This window comes from Erithacus rubecula (assembly GCF_903797595.1).
Source record: "Erithacus rubecula genome assembly, chromosome: 15".
In the NCBI taxonomy this organism is placed as follows: Eukaryota; Metazoa; Chordata; class Aves; order Passeriformes; family Muscicapidae; genus Erithacus; species Erithacus rubecula.
The window spans coordinates 13899414-13916812 of NC_136667.1; positions in this window are offsets into that span (position 1 = coordinate 13899414).

The window sequence follows — 17399 nt, forward strand, 5'->3', positions numbered from 1 at the left end:
AAAATCAAACATCCACTTGGGATTCTTGAGGGGCCTGTGAAATCATGAAGGGATAACAGCTCCAAGAATATTGTGAAATTTTGTGCACCTGTGAAACAATAAGAATTTTGCTTTTCCAGGACAGAATAATGATAATATTTCCATTCGGTTTAACAGATCTTTCCATGTGTGTCTCAGGATACTGTAGCCAAAACTATAATAAAAATATGTGCAAGACTATCCACTGATGGCTAGAAAATGTAATTTGTACCCATATGTAACATGCTGCAAGTCAGCATTTTCAAACACAACAGGATCCCAAGGCATTGCTGGAAACACTGATGTTCTTGACTCTGGCCCTCCAAAATTACTTGGATAACTGCCTTGTCTTGGTTTGATTTGGGTTTGCCAATTTTAATATATTCAGTTTCTTTTAGAGATAGGATTCAGGTGCAAAGACAAGGCAGGTCTAAAACTTCAAAGGGTATATAGAAGAAATTTATTAATAACACGGAAAAAATAAGAAATTCACAATAAGATTTCCAGATCATTCCCTCTTCCCCCCTCCCCCACCTTCTATATTTTTTAACAACAGCATACAGAGAACACTGCAATCAGTTTTCCACTTAAATAATCATTTCAGTTCACTCTAGAGAGAAAAGTTTCTTTTTTGGTTTAGCCATAGAGGGTGTCTTCACTTTCACAATTTGCATCTGCCCAAGGAAAATTCGCAAATTGTGGAACTTCCTCCCATCTTCACAGTCTTTCCAGTGCTGTGTTATGGCCTATGTCACACACATGGGATACTACTTTTAAGGGCAAGCTGTTCAAAGACAAAAATTCTCTTCATCACTTTTCCCATCAAATGTCTCTGTCCATCTTTCCAGTCTCCAGAACAGACAGCCCCATTCTCTCAGGGCAAAGGATCTTTTTCCTCAAGCACTTCAACCCCCACCAAGTAGTTTTCCATAATTTAAAGGAATTTCAGTGTAGTCCAGTCCCCCCATAGCCCATAAAATGGATTTTTAGCCCACTTATCCATGGCATCTCTTCAATCTCATCCCATCTGGAAACTTAGCTCCTGCTTTATGACTGCAGTATACTCCCTGCGTTATTCTCATTCAGGGGAGATCTGCAGTCTTACCCGAACATTAGAAGGGTTAAAATTGCACGCAGAAGGTGAAGGGAGCCGGGCCATGCCACCCTGGCAGCCGTGCCAGGGCTCTTTGGGCCGCACGGGCTGTGTGGAGGAGGAGATGAAACTGCGCAGCGCAGTAAGGAAATGGCGGGAGGGCGGCTGCGCTTCCCCAAGCTGTGTGGGCAGCCGGGGCTGCTCCTCCTCCTGCCTGCTTCTGAGATGGCAGCAGGGCTGTGGCCACGCTGGAGGAAACCAGCATCTTAGCAAAGGTTTATTTCCCCTGGCCAGCAGAGCTGAAAGCAGGGCAGGCCTCGGTGGCTCCCCCACCCCTGCCCGGCCAGGCCGCACGGGGAGGGCCGGGCCGGGCCGGGCCAGTTGTTACCTGCTTCCTCAACAGAAGCAAAAAGAGACAAATTAACTTTATCAATGTAATTTATAAAAGCAAAGTAAATTTTTAATTGGTTACCCAGACTTTCAGCCCTCTGAGTGTCCCCACAGCCCAGACAGGAAGATCACAGAGGAAAGAGCCCGTCTGTATTTCCATGCCCGTGCTCCTCCTCTCAGGCAACTCCCTCCATGCAAAACCAAACTAAAGCCTTAAAGATCCCATGTTTTCATCTTTCCAGGGATTAAGCAATGCTACAGGGATCATAGCAGCCAGAAATTCATCAGTCTCATCAGCTGTAATCTCTAACCATACAATAAAATGATATAGGGAAATATAGCTTTTTTCAGTATAGAATAAAATTTGGCTGTTTGCTTTTGAATTACCTCTTTCCCCACACCCACAACACCTTCTAAAATTAAAATAACTATGAGTGTTTGTAAATGCTGATGATTTATTTACATAAATAGCCTATTTTTTTACTTTTAATTGGAAAGGATAACATGGGGATTCTATCTTGTCTGATCATTCAAAGAGCAAAACTACATGCAGTTTACCACGAAATAAATGTTTTGGCATCCTTTGGGCTGGACTGACAGCAATTTCCATGGTCTGCAGCAAGCCACCATGATGATGTGTTGCATTCAAGGCTGATAATCAAGCAGTTAAAATATCTGATAAACCTCTCTGGAAAATGCCAAAGACATACAGACATCATGTGTTTCTCCTCAAAATCTAAGGAAAAAACCAGGTTTTTGAGTCTTGACACACTTATTTCAGACGGTAAATATTTCTAACGTGGCGTTTTTTCAAAAAGTTTCCACCTGCGCTTGAAAGCACACTGCAAAATTTGGTATTCAAATGTTTGCTTCCTATGGGTAAATGAAGCTGGTAATTGAAATGTAAACCTTTTGTCATGTAGGACTTTTCAGGTTTTTAGGCAAGAGACTGTTTCATTATTCCAGGATAATAACCCTGAGGAGAAAACCACAAAGTGTGTCTGAAAATTTGCAACTTCCTTAATGCCCTAAAATGAACCAGGTGCTTGAGACTGCCACTACGTTTCTCAGGGCTAATTTTTCCTAATAAAAATAAGTCTCTGTTAATGTTAGCAGAGTTTAATACACAATAACATGTGGAGGGAATGTTTAGGATTTTAGACCTGTAGTACTGCTGCCTTGCAAGTGAATAATGACATTCCCACATCAGAAGGCTTAGGGGTAAGAGGGCTCTTTGCAGAATTACTGATGTAATTCTTAAAAAAATAGAATAAAATTATTTTTGTAATACTCAGCTAAAAATAATATTGTTATCATTTGGGGGAAAGAAAGATCATACACATTCTTATTAGAATCTCTCAATGATAAAATTGTCATTGTATAATGAGGAATACTGGTTTAAAGAACATCAAACAGATTAGATGTGTTTATCAAAAGGGTCTTTATTTTTTTCCTATTACATGTGTAAGAAATTGATTTAATCATAGGTAAGATCAAGAAAAGACAGGTTTACAGGGATCCCTTTATAGAACACTTGACAATAGCACATTTCTTTGATTAATATTGACCAGTTAGGTTTTAAATATTTCTATATTATAAATATTCATGTCATGTACCCTCTCTTACATCCTTAGGTACCTTTTTAAATCCCGAAGGATCACTGCAAATATATTCTCCCTTATATTATTCCCCCTTTCCTTTTCCCAATTTCATTCAACACCTGACATTTATTCTATCCTTATCCATAAGAATTATTCTTTCATTACTGTCTGAATTATCCTATATTGATATTCATATGCCTGACATATATTCTAATATAAAGTAACTAAAAAATAATTTTAACTAAAAGATAATTTTAGTAATGATAAATAAAAGAAGTGTCAAAGTCTCATGGTCTGTGTATCCTCTTGTACACCTCAGTGAAACACTGCACAGATGCTGTGTTCAGGCCTTGTAAAACAAATAATTTCAGGAATAATCAAAAGAAAATGGATGCCAGGAAGAAAAAGGTATCTGGACCTAAAATGGGGAGTGTAAGCATTACCAATAAGAGGAAAACTTCTGGACAGGATTTTAGTGTCTTGTACATGAACAGACTGCATTTCTTGTTGGAGCAGATTGTGAATTTCATCCCCCGCATGCAGCCCCCAGGGTGTAAGATGCTCATACCTATAGGAGGGGAAAATGGGCATGAAACTCAAACTGCAGCCAGAGGAGTGGGGATCCTGTGACAATTCCTGAACCTTGCCATAGCTTTTCAAAACCTGTGTCCTTTTTGGTTCAGTTTTGGGGGGATTTTATTTTGGTTTGGGTTTTTTTTTTTTCTTTTTTTTTGCAATAAAGATTTCAGGCCAAAGAAAGACTGACAAACAGAGATTAGGCTCAGGGCCATGTTGGCCAGGATCATCAGGCTTCTGGATACTGGGTTGTGTTTCCAACTGTAGAACTGGTCTGGGAATTGAGCATGACAAATTCTGCCAAAAAATTTCTGAATCTTTACTCATTTTTAGAAGCTGTGCACAGAGAATGAAAAGAAACAAAAAGTCTACCCACTTAAAAAAATATGTACTTTGATGAAATTTCTCCTGGAAGAAAAGAAAAAAAGTGTTTTTTCTTAGCTATATTTTAAAAAACCCCTTGCATGTGTGTTGATATAGATGTCTGTAAATTATGAAAATATTGTGATCCATGTAATTCACATCTAAGTTCAATTACAATAGATCTTTCAATGCTCTGTTTAGACACAGGCACAACTTATTTCTTTCAATTTCTGTCACGCACAGGCTCTTCATGACCCTTTTCAATCACAACTCTACAATTTCTCTTTTAGAGGGAAATGTGGTTTTATATCAGGCAAATTATGATTAAAAAAATTTAAATAAATCATAATATAACAGAATACTTATTAAAACCAGCCAGTTTAAAATTGCTAGCTTATTTTCCTGAAGGTTATGTTTCAAAAAGAAGCTGCCCTTACTTTTCCATTTCCAGTCCACTTTTTACCACCCTTTGCTTCCTACATATTTTCCATACACCAGACCATTTTGTGGTTGAAATTCTAGTCCAGTGGAGGGGAAAGAGGACATAAAACAACAATGCCAGCTCTTACACCTCTAAGCCTTCAGTAATTCATATACATCGACAACATATGTGATGTTCCACATAACAAGGAGGTAATGAAAAAAATCTCATGGGAGTTGGTAAAGACACCTTGGAGTTATTGAGGTTATAAAGGAACCTGTATGAATTGTTTGTCTCGATCTCTCATTGTTAAATATTTTTCTTTTTCAGTAAAAAAGACAGTTCTAGTGGACTAGAAGAGACCAAACAAAAGGACCAAGGGAAATATTTGTTGCAGAGATCTGTAGAACAGAGTGCAAGAGTTGACACAGAATGGACAGGTAAGTCTGAAAAAGATGCAGCAAAAAAAAAAAAATAACAAACAAACAGGCCAACCAAAAAAAAAAAAAAAAAAAAAAAAAGTGGAGTAGATGTTTAGGGACACTGTATGGAATTATTTTTCTCCTTCTTCCACATTATATCTTCCAATTTTTTTTGTTTCCTTTGAAAGATAAGGACAGGTAAATCTGTCCCTTTTCAACAAGACCATATTTTCTCCCTTTCCCTTTTTCTGCTGCCTTGCAAATGGGAGGTATGGGCAAGCTGTGAGAAACACAATATTCTGAAATTAGAAAAAAAGCCTTAGAGCAATTCCCATAGCTTTTGTTAAAGGTGCATTGAAATCCTGAAATTAACTTCATGCAACTTAAAAAAAAATAATAATATTAGCGTTTAGATGCTGAATATTAGCTGTTCTGGCAGACTTAACTGTAACTATATTTTCCTTCCAATAGATGGATTTAATTTCTTTGCAAACCACCTCAGTGTTTTCAAACCCTTAAGTGCAGACAGTATTCCAATATATTCCAATATATTCCAATATATCAGTGCTGATGTGTCTGATAGCAAGAGATGTCCCAGTACTGAAAAGGGAGGGGAATGTGGGTGGGGAGAAAGGGCAAAGGGAAGCTATTGCTGCACAACCTCTCTAGCTGGTGGTTTTCCAGGAAATGCCAGTTCTGTGGTTTTCCATGGGGCTTCTCTGGCAGCCAGCCCCTAGGGCACAGGTGCACAGACACCTTGCTGCTCTCCTGGCAGCTCACAGGATTTTGTGGCATCCAGTGTTTAAGAGACCAGAGTGAGGCAAATTGAGGGGAGGCTGCAGTCCCCAAGTTATGTGAAGGAAAGAACTTTGCATGATGGTATATTAAAATGTAAGCAGGTATCATAGTATTTTACTACTACTACTCCTACTACTACTCCTACTAATAATAATAATAATAATCTGTTTACTGTGCAGTCAGCATTTCCTCCTTCTTCTGCACGACCACTGATTCAGAAACTATGCCAAAGCAGCTAGGCTGTCCTTTGGATATAAAAACCTATCTTCAAAATACAGAGAGAGATCTCTCTGAAACATGCAGTGCTTTAGAAAACTAAACTCTATTTCCTGTAGTTACATCTCAACCTTTCTAGTTGCTGTGTCAGTTCTGTCAACCCCTTGACCTTAATAACTGCTCTTGTGCACCTCAACGTGAGTACCATGCCAACACTTTATTTGTTGACCAATATTAAAAAATTTCCTAAGGTCTGCAAGTGAACAAAAGAATTGTTTACAGACAGATTCTGAAGAGTTTAGTCTTTGTAAACAGCATCCAAAGGACATTACAACATATTATTTGCTCAACTGGTATAGTATATTTTGAGTTTTCCCAGGAAAATGCAGTGATAGATGAAGTAAAACTGCCAGTAGTAGAAAGTATGTGGGACTAGAGTATGCACAAACAGGATTCAAACTTGATACAAGATATTTATATGTAAGGTAATGAATTTTATTATCTTTATTTTAATTTTGTATTATTTTTAATTGTATCAGTTCTAGACTGCTTGTCCAAAGAGCAAGAACTGAGTAATATTTGACCTGATATTTTGTATGCCTTGAACAATTGTGGTCTTTATTTACCTTATTGCATGAGCAATCAAGGTTGCAACCTAGTTGTCATACAGTGATTGTGATAATTTTCAGCATCTGTGTTTGTCTTCTAAAATTTTGGTGTAAAATATGTCAAAGTGTATTTATATGAGTTCTAATCAAAATGTATAATTTATGCTACTTTTCTATGAGGTGTGTTTATTTCAAAGTCTTTAAACAGTATTCATGCCATTAGGAATTATAGAGGTAATGGACATCAGTATTATTTAAACTGTTGTGTTTTCCTCTGCTGTGTCTCAGTGGGAATGTTGAGTGCCACACAAGAGCTATAATTGAGAAATCCCTTGCTCTCTGTGACTCTGATTGCTATTATGATTGGAATAATTTACATTTTTATGAAGATACTATTCTGTCTTCAGGCATCCATGACTGTGCTTGATGTTTTGAAGATCATTTGAAAAGGCACATAGAAATTATTTGCTTTTAGTAAAATTACTCTTTACTTGCAAGCAAAAACAAATTATTTGGTTCAAAGGAAATAAAAAAAAAAAAAAAGGCTCGTAACTATCTGAAGAAGGAGCTGCTGGTAAACATCTCCAGAAAATGATTCCTCCTCAAATGCCTGCAAAGACAATTTACTAAAACTTTCTTTTGCAGACACACTAAGACCCTTGCAGTCTTATTAAGCAATAAAATTGCTGGTAGGGTTAGAGCCTTCCATAGCACTTCATATCTCTGTTCTCCTTGTAAGTACCTAATAAAGATTTTGTGGAATTTTTCACTTTGGAAGCCTGAGGCTCTGACCATGTGGCCTCCACCTGGTTCAAATACAGGTTTAGTCTCTGGCTTAATAGAAGCAATGAATTAGTGGTGCCACCCTGTAACTGTCATTCTCTGTTGTCTGGAAAACCACTTTTTAAGAAGGCAGGAAGAAACAATACAGCTGAGGCTTTAGTACCCCTTGCACCCCACTAAATTCACAGTGAGCAATATTTTGTTCTGCACTTAGACTTTGTTGAAAAGGGAGTGATTAAACTTGAGAGTTTTATCGTTGTCTGTGACTAAGTGCTGAAATATGGCTCTCCATTACCCTGCAATCATTTCTACACATTTAGAGGAAATGCTCATATCAGTGGAAATTACACACCTCTGACTAATGGTAAACGGTATGTACAGAATTTTTTCAATTTCATAACGGAGGGAATTGAACACCTCATAGCCTGCAGAGTAACAGAGTCAAAACAGCCAGTGTAGACCAACTGGTACTTTAAAGTGTTGTCTTTAAAACTAATATTAGAGACCTAAAAATTCCCTGGTATTTCATGTTATCTGCGAGTTTTATTTACAACCCTAACAATTTCTGTTGGGCCCTTCTCTTTCTTTTCAGAGGAAAAAATTAGGACCTCATTAATGTAGAAAGAACTCTTATTCTAATACTACCTCAGAACTTTCTTAACATAACATATGTCCCAAGTGAATGTCTTAATATTGCTCTGACCAAGTTAGCTCAAGTGTGTGGATTACAGAGAGAATGAGTTAATTTAACTGCAGTGTTCAAATGCAGTGTCCATTCTAAGCCTTGACATCATTAGACTTACCAAAACAAACTGCATAGCTGTGCATTGGCAAGATGTACTACCTTTACCCCTCTCACAGAGGGACACCAAATCATGATTAGTCAAAATCCATGTGTGAATTCAAGGCACAAAGTACTCCTGGCATTAAAGCCTCTAAGACAACTAATTTCTGAGCAACTCTAACCAAGCACATTGATTGGCCCATAGTGAAGTCTTCAGACACATAATAGACTAAATGACACTTTTCCCCCTTCACTAATTTTATTACAGCATTGTTCTTCATGCCCTGTATAATTAAAATTCTGTCATCACCTCCATTATGAACCTCCCTTTTTGCTGGTTTATAGCCTTGCCCATAATTTACTCTGAGAGGGAGGCTGCGGTTTGGGATTTTGTCACAATCGGGGTTCTTGCACTGACTAAAAATAAATGCTAAGATTTTCAGAAGTGATCAATCAATTCCACCTTTCTGGTTTAAACTGGTAGAATGGTTATGAATCTCCACATGAGCAGAAGAATCTGTCTTTTTTGAAAAACAAACCTCATTGGGTATCCATTTTAAAATTGTTGCTTTTGTTTACAGAGTAAGTTTGTTCCTTTTTTTGAAACTCAGGCATCAGCAGAAATATGGTATTTGGTGTCAGATGCTCACTGCAATATTCTGATAGAAAGGATCTGTCTTTTTCCAAGTAGAATTTTCCATCACTGGCTTCATGTCTTCTTGTATTTAAAAGCAAGCACAGTGTCTGATGGAAAATGTATCACAGGCATAGCAGTTAATTTAAATGTGAAATACTTGTATTTCATATTTCTTCTGCACATATAGATATACTGATTAAAGATTTCCTAAATGAATACTGACACAAACAGATAGAAATGTTACAAAGATGCAGTCTGGCTATTTTATGATTGTTTCTTGCATAACTACTGATTTTGTAATGGTGCATTGCAAAGCCTTATAATGATTTGATAGAACTACAACTGGTCCTTGTAGGCCTGTTTTTTACAATTTTCTTAGTCAGTGAAGTCTGAAACTATTACTCAAAGGACACAATCCACTTTCTCTTATGATCATGACAAAGCTATAAAATGTCCGTTCTTTTGTAGACCATGACATTTTAAAATGCTTCTGGTTTTCTGTTAATCTGTTTACCCGCCCATATCTCAATCACACTAAATGGTGCCATTATTTTAAATCACAGCTCCAAGTCATCCCTTTTCTAATGGGAGATGAGTTAGATCCAAGATAACAGTATTCCTATTCTTCAGAGAGGTTGATAGGGTCAGTTCAACTTTATACCTTTTAAACCCATACAGTTGTTTTACTATCAGCCTCAGCCTTCAGCGTCAAACAGAAGTTTTCCTGAAGTCTGGGCCACAGTGGGTCCCAAACGATCACTATGGCCATAACTATTTTCTGTGAAGCTAACAGAGAGGAAACAGTGAGAATTGTGAGGAAAAGGTGGGAGAGATTAGAGGAAGGGAACCTGTCCTGCTCTCTAGACCCACCTGCCTTTGAGTGAAGGAAATTCATACTCATTTGGATGCACTGCACTGCCTGCTCCTGACATAATCTGCTTTGCTGCATATCATGGAGAGCTGCAAGAAGGGTAGATACACCAGGCAAAGAAGTACCAGTTAAGGGGAGTCATATTTAGAATAGAACTTTATGTTGTTAATTCCACTTGAGGATGTGTCTGGGTCACCCAGTTTTGAGAAGTAGGTATGCATGTGTTCAACATTTGGTACACATTTTCCTGAATATGTGGGGCTTTTTTACAAGTTTTTTGAGCATTTATGGCTTAAGATTTGCTTAAATGTTGCCTTTTTTCTTTTGGGGGGGGGGCATTGTTTTTTGCTTTTTGGTTTTTTTTTTGCTTTTTGAGATGGCATGGAATGAAAAAGCAGTCAGAGAGAAACCGTGAATTAAAATAAAAATACCTACTTTGTTGCAAAGGAGTCCTTGAGTTCTCATTTCTGTGCTGAACTGGGATATGCACTGTCCATCCTGTCTTGCACCTGCACTCTAAAAGAAGGGGAAAGGCTCACAGGGGAGCAGTAGGACATCGTTCTATGTGCCTGGGAAAAGAGGGGTGGCTGCTTTGCAGAGATGGAGCAGCACCTACAAGGAGTTTAAGGTTAGGTACATTTGGTCACCTGCCTCTGGCTGCCACTCCAAAAAGATCCTAAACATTGCAGGCATTGATTTAAGTTTATGGCTGCTGCAGACCAGAAAATCTCAGGCACATTTTTAGCAGAAACATAAAAATGCTGACATCTTTTTTCTTTCCTGACTGCTCCATATATTATGTTGCTAATAGATGCCTCTCTTGAATTCCAGACAGTAAAAATAATTACCACAATTTCTCTTTTGCCTCTCCCCCTTCCTTTCTGATGGCTTCTGAGTCTGAATGAAGGCTTGGCTGCATAACCAGACCTGCATAAATCACGTCAGCCCCTGTGTCTGTATGTGGAATAGCAGCACATGCAGGTCTCCTACGCACAAGAGAGGATTAAGAACAGATTAAGAACATTGATTCTGCCATTCTCCCAGTGTGTGCTCCATCTAACTATTCCACTATACACTTGGCACATTTGTGATTAAAGCCTGGGTAACAGATGAACATATTGTAAGCAGATAAAAAAGAAAGCAGCTATTAAAATTGGTTCCAAAAACTTCTCTTGCTTGCAAGAAAAACCAACGAACTCCTCTCCAAACCAGATCTTTTATGTTGATTTCTAGAAGCAATCAGAAGTAATTCTGAATATCATATCTTCCCAAACAAGGAATTTGAAGGAAAGCACCGTGTAAGAAGCTCAGAGAAGACAAAATGAGAAAGGGAAATTATTCCCTCTAGGACTAAAAACTCAAATTTGGTGATCAAAGGCAGGTCTTCCAATGTTTTTATTCTGTAAGATTTTCAGTCTGTGGGAGTAGAGGGAGCTCAGTATCCCACAGGATGTTCCAAATCAGTAAGGATTAGCTCTCTGGGTCCAGAAGAGTGATTGTAGTTCCTATTATTGTTGGAAAATGGTCTAGAATTACACAATTTGAATTTTTTTTGTTGCCATTTCTTCAGTGAACAGACAATACTAATATTTTCCTTCCATGTACATCACCAGCTTGAAAATTTGTCCTTGGGTAGTGAGCTGGCCTAAATTCCATGTCCTAACAATACTGTGGATAATGGTAAAATTAAATTTTCATTTTACTGCATATCCTCCAATATAATGCTGACATTATTATCAGCATGCCTCTGTGGCATGAAGGTTAACTGCATTCTGGCTCCATTTATAAGAATGCAGTGAGGTGGGTGAAGAAAGGGCTTATTCTCCTCTATTCATCACTTGGGAGCCTGCATCTGATGCAGTGCCTGGGCTGGGGCTTCCCAGCTCAAGGAATTGCTGACCAAAGGGACAAGCCCAGCAAAGGCCACTGCATATTCTGGGGAAGGCAGAGTCTGGAATGGCTGGGCTTGTTCAGCCTGAAATGATCTGACTGCACCTGCCTGAGGAGTGTGGCCAGAGAAGCACAGAGAGAGGGCAGAGAGCAGGCACAGGCTGCAGCCTGGGGAGCTCCTGTGCAGCTGCTGCACAGGCTGTGCCATCCCATCAAATGCCACTGGTTCAGCACCATGAGCAGCCTCACTTCATTTCAACAAGAATCAAACTTCAGGTTCCTTTGTTTCGAGGAGTCAGGACAGATGACCACCATAAATCACTTCCTACCCAAATTGTGTGTGAAGCTTATTCTCATTTACACTGTCAGGCACATAAAAATTGTGGCCATTTAATTATTGCAATATTAAAGGGAAAGAGTCTTCATACTGTGGTCTAGGATGTCTTTCCAGTTATTTTTCTCCATTTTTTTTCTCATTTTTTCACCAACCCTGACATCATGGTCTCTCTGCAAAGAGAATACACAAGGACAACTATCAGCTATTAATAGCAGAATGCTTTTATTGGGTTTTCTTCAGAAGGAAAGTTACAGATTGTTTTCATGTTTTCAATTGTGTTACTAGTGTTCACATTTAAAGTCATAGGATCTTTATTTGTTGAGAGATTGTTTGGTTTTGGGTTTTTATTTTGATTTTTCCCCCTGCCAAATGCTATCTTCTAACATTAAAGAAAAGTACTAGGAAAGTTTCATTTCCATCATTTCAATTGTTTGATACCTCTTCAACATCACTGCCTTTTTTTTTGCTTCCAGTGCTAGCTATTAAATACAGTTGCAAAGGGATTATAAATTCTGTCTGTGGAAACCCCTTTCCAGACAAATACCCTATACAGGTGCTACAGAAATTTATTGTCCAGGGCAAATTATTAAAACCAGAAAGTTGCTTTATTATTATTTTGACCAGTCTTGCATTTGAAGTTAACACTCAGGAAAAAAAAATGCAACAGAGATTTAAAATGGAGTTACATGGTAGAAACTAAATTCTGAACCTGACCAGATGGGATATTTGGGAGGTAACCATTTTAAATCCCCCTTTCCCTGTTGTTTTAAGAGCTTAATGGGCTGCAGAAGACAGCTGAACTGATTGACAGATGTATCAACATCAGAGAATATATCCACATACTCCTCTATTACATCAATCCTACAGAATTAGCAATGGTAATTCAGCTTTTAATCATGATACCTAGAAGGCTGTAGCAAAATACTTTAGTGAGTGCTGTGTATATGAAAAATAGAAGAAAAAAAAATAAGATTGCTGTAAGCACTATAGACATTGTGTAAGCATAAGTTGCCTCCCAAACCCCAGGAAAACAGCAGTGAATTTGAACAGCTACATTTAAATCCATTTTTTGTCCTTTTTTTTTAACAGATAAGGAAGTTCTAGTATTAAATTAAAATGAGCCTTGTCTCTCCATCTGAACTGAGACTCAGAACAACAATAAAAAGCCCACATGAATTCATTAGGAAGGAGGCTGAGTAAAATATCCTGACAAAACAGACACTCTTTACCTTGTATCTTGCTAATATATTCAATGAACAGTTGTAGCTAAAAGATAAGTGTAGGCTTATCCCAAATTGTGTTTTTAATTGTTATCCTCCTCTTTTCTTATACCTTAGTGCTCCCTTTTTTATTGTCTCCTTACTGTGCTGATCACATAAACAGGAACTAAAAAATTAAGACACCCACCTTCTCAAGCTGTATTGTGCCAAATGATGCTCTTTCTTCCTGAAAAAAGCAATTCTACAGAAAAAACATCTTGTTTTTCTTCATCTTAGCTCATAAACCTGTGTGCAGTTGGTTAATATGACCTTTAATTAAGTAAAAAAAGAGAGGAGAATGGTGGGGATGAGGACGAGGAGGAAATAGCAGGAAATGTAGCTAAGGACTGCAGCTATGTGTGAAGCCTCCAGGTCCTTTTATATTTTATTCTATATAAAAAATGCTCATTTCCTCTATTAAAATTTTTATGTGCACCACAGCACTAAAATGGTTGTGGGACTTTGAAGTTTGACTTAATTAATATGACTATAATTTGCTTCCAAGCAAATACCAGCATTGACAGCTAAAGCTACTACAGAGAGCAATATCTAGGAGATGCTTAGAGACATCTTTTTTGTTACTCTCATAATCCTTCCTAAAAGCATCTTCTGTTCACCCCCAAATTACAGGCTTCAGAAAGTAAAATTGCTTAATTTCTTGATGGCTAATCTCTTTCCTGGGCTTTCAAACCATAATAAGGCTTTATTTATAAATTACCATATCTTGTATGTATGGTAAGAGCAGAAAAAGAGCCTCGTGTCCTTACATGCGTTCTGCAGCACAGCCAATCAAGACATCATGGTTTGCACACTCTTTCTTATAAATCCTACCTTACAGTTCTAATTTAAATGACCAGCACTTAAAAAAACACTATAGGAAACTTTCAAACTATGCTGTTTCAGCTAACAAGCTTGCTTGTTATATTGTTTTGACAATATTGCTTTTTATCTGAGGAGTCCTGGGAGGCAGCACCTCTGGGGAGCAGGTGGGGTGCCATGAGAGCCCAGCTCTGCACTGTGCTGGGGCTGGAATACCTGCACAGAACAGGAAAGGAGCTGTGACTCAGCCCCAGCTCCTTCCTTGCTGCTTTCAGCTCAGGGGAAGAGTGTAAATTAGTTCCTCTTACTGTCCTTCCTGGAGCTGATTTTAGTCCCTTTTGGTGAGCAGTCTGGGTTGGTAGTTTATTGCTGCCATAAACAAGTGCTTCTCAGCTGACAAAAAATACTCCCGCACTGAGCACAAAGTAACCCCATTTCTAATGTAAGTTTCCATGAAAAGCAATTTTTTTAAAATGACTCGCATTTAATTTCCCTTGGCTGTTTTACTAATAATGCCATTTGATTGAGCAAATAGTCTCCTTCAGATTTTTCATTGAAGCAGAAGAAACTTTCCTTCTACGGCATGTGTTTAATAACTGTTCTGCCCCCTTAAGAAGTCATTTAGTGTCATTTACAGTCTGCTGCTCAAATCCCCTGGAAAGAGTAAAGCAGGGGTTGGATATTTACTTTTCACTGGTTTAAAATAAAGCCTTGTTTAATCCCTAAGTGAAAGACTCAGCCTTCTCCTTGAGGAAAAGGAGCTGATAATAACTGTGAATGTGTAACTTCTGTGTCACTTAAAAAGACTTTCACTACTTGCCTTAGCACCTTCACTATTTCTCTTTCTGTAGGTGTGTAACAGGTGTGGAAAAACATTTGCCAGTCAGCCAGACTGCTACATTATTTGTCTGCAAGTAATCTAAACCAAAGTTATTTAATTTTTGTAGCAGCAGATAGCAACCACCATAAACTAGCAACTCTTTATGTGTATATGTTTTGAGCTAAGTCTTGCACCCCAGGAAGATCAGAACACAGTCAGTGGCCCAGATCGATTAAACACGTTTTATTTGGAAGAGGTGTCACACTGCCTCTCCTTTCCCAGCCTGACAGAACAGTTGGCAACCTTTCAGTGACATAAAGAGATCTTTTGAAACCCACACGCCCACATAAGCTCCCAACATCTTTGATTTAAAGGAACTGTGTTATAAAAGAGAATAGGGTGCACATGGTTTCATAATTTTTTTCCCTCAGATTCCTCTTACTCCAAAACAATTCCATCTGCAAATACATTTTGATAACTAACACATTTTCATATTACCTTAAGCAGAGGGAAACCAGCATTCTTTATGACCTTGGATTTGTTTTTTGACACTTACATTACTGAGGAAATGCTCATTAGAACTCCAGTCAACTCATTCCACTCTTTACCAGCCTAAAGTCATTAAACTTTAACATAGGGGCATATTTCCCAGAAACAGTATTACAATCAAATATCCAATTTAAAATGAAAATAGAAGAGCTGGATTCAAAAAATCATGTTAAAGAAACCTCAGCATGAAACTATCGCCAGTAAGAAAAGTATTTTACTAAAATTAGCCAAGACCCTATGTGCATCCATGTTCACTGGTTGATTTTACAAGCACCTAAATGCTGACAGGAAAGGAGCCATAACTACAATGCAAAATAATCCTGTCTCATGGAGACTGAGTAAAATCAGGAGGATTTGTTTGTGTGTGTGGGCCCAAAATCATCATTTAGGGACAGCTCCAGCTGGCTTCAAAGTGCTTCACATCCAAGCAGTGGAAGGCAGGGCTATATATATTACATTATTTATTTTTGATATAGCTGTGTCCTGGAGTGCTCCACAGAATGGCTATAAAGAGTAAATTAATAGAGTTAAAAAATTAATATAAGTGGAATGAAGAGAAATAAGAACTGTAGACAGGGGAGAAGGCAAGGATATGTTTAGGAATGGATTAGAGAGTCAATGAGGTGGAAAGAAAGAAGGAGGCTCCTTTCAGCTAGCACATGTCAGGAGGGAATGAATTAACAGCAGTAAGAGATCTTATGTGGCAAAGCAGATAAAATGATGCATAAAATACAGAATAAAAGACAGAGATGGAGGCAGACCCTGGGAGAAACAGGAGAATCACCTCAGAAGGTTTTGGAAACAAAAGGTTAGAAATGAGTTGGTATTTCTCTTAAAAGAACTGCTCTTAAGAAGCCCCTTCTTTAAACAGGCCAAGGCCACATTCTCTTCTAATTTTCCCTTGTTCTCATGTGTAATTTTCACTGAAATTCATGGCATACTATGCTTACAAAATATCAAAAATTGATCTGAAGCTTCTAGGAAGCCACTAGAAATATTTTGTATTTATAAACTGGGACTGCAATTATCTATTCACTGGTTTCTCAAGGAAAAGGAAAGAAAACATCTAAAAACTTCATCAATATTCTAAAAGAAACGAGCACAAAAGGCAAAAGTAAAGAAATCTATTTTAAGTAATTTCTTTCACTGAATTATGTTCATTACTGAAGCCTCTGTCTATTCAGATGATTTTTGGAAGCATTTCTATATGAAAATAACATTGAGTAGAAACCCCAGTGCCTGCAAATGATTCAGGGCCAAGCTAAAAGCAAACTCTTCCCAAGTTTGCATTTCAAGTCCCTTTAGGTTTGCAGCTTTAGGGGGGAGGAAGGCTGGGTGACTGGAGGATTTCAGGTGCTGAGCTCTCTGGTGCTCCTGTCACTCTCACAAACTTCCAGCAAACTGTCAGGTCAGTTCAGAGTCTGCATCAGCCTTCTTGCCTCAAAATGAAATATGGATTTGATAGCCGAGCCAGTTCCTCCCATCGGCACAAATATAACCTTTAAACCCATATATTAACTGTGTGGCAACATGCTTTACAATTTTCTTCTAAGCATTATAATTAAAAAGATATAATTAAAAAGATTCAGCGCTTGTTTAATCTGGCGCAACCATTCAGCAAAGTACAAGAGTACAACAGTATAGGCACATCTGTATATTTGCATACCAAAAAGGTCTAAAAATACTGGTGTAAAAGACAAAAGGTAGCTTTTGAATACATGACCCAGTCCTAGCTTTAATTATAGGTTTCAGCATAGGGTATTATGGTCTTGTTTTTAGCTACATGTGTGTGACTACCTAATTACAAAGCAATGCTTTTAAACAAATGGCCTGTTTCTAGCATTCACAAAGGGCCACATGAGGATTAGCACTGTTAAACAGAATGGAACTCAGCTTCTTGGAATAAGAATCTTACTCAAACTTTGTCTGTTTTTCTCTATCTGGAAGAAAGATACTGTGAAATCCAGGCTGGCCATCTCAATTTGGCTTTTGAGACACATACCATTAATTGAATGATTAAAATATAATTCTTGACTGCAAGGAGCAAATGATTATAGTGTAGTTAGGCCTCTCAGTCTGGTACATGGGATGTCTAACAAATGGGGTTTTTTCAGTATAAGCAGGGTGATACAATAGATGTGCAC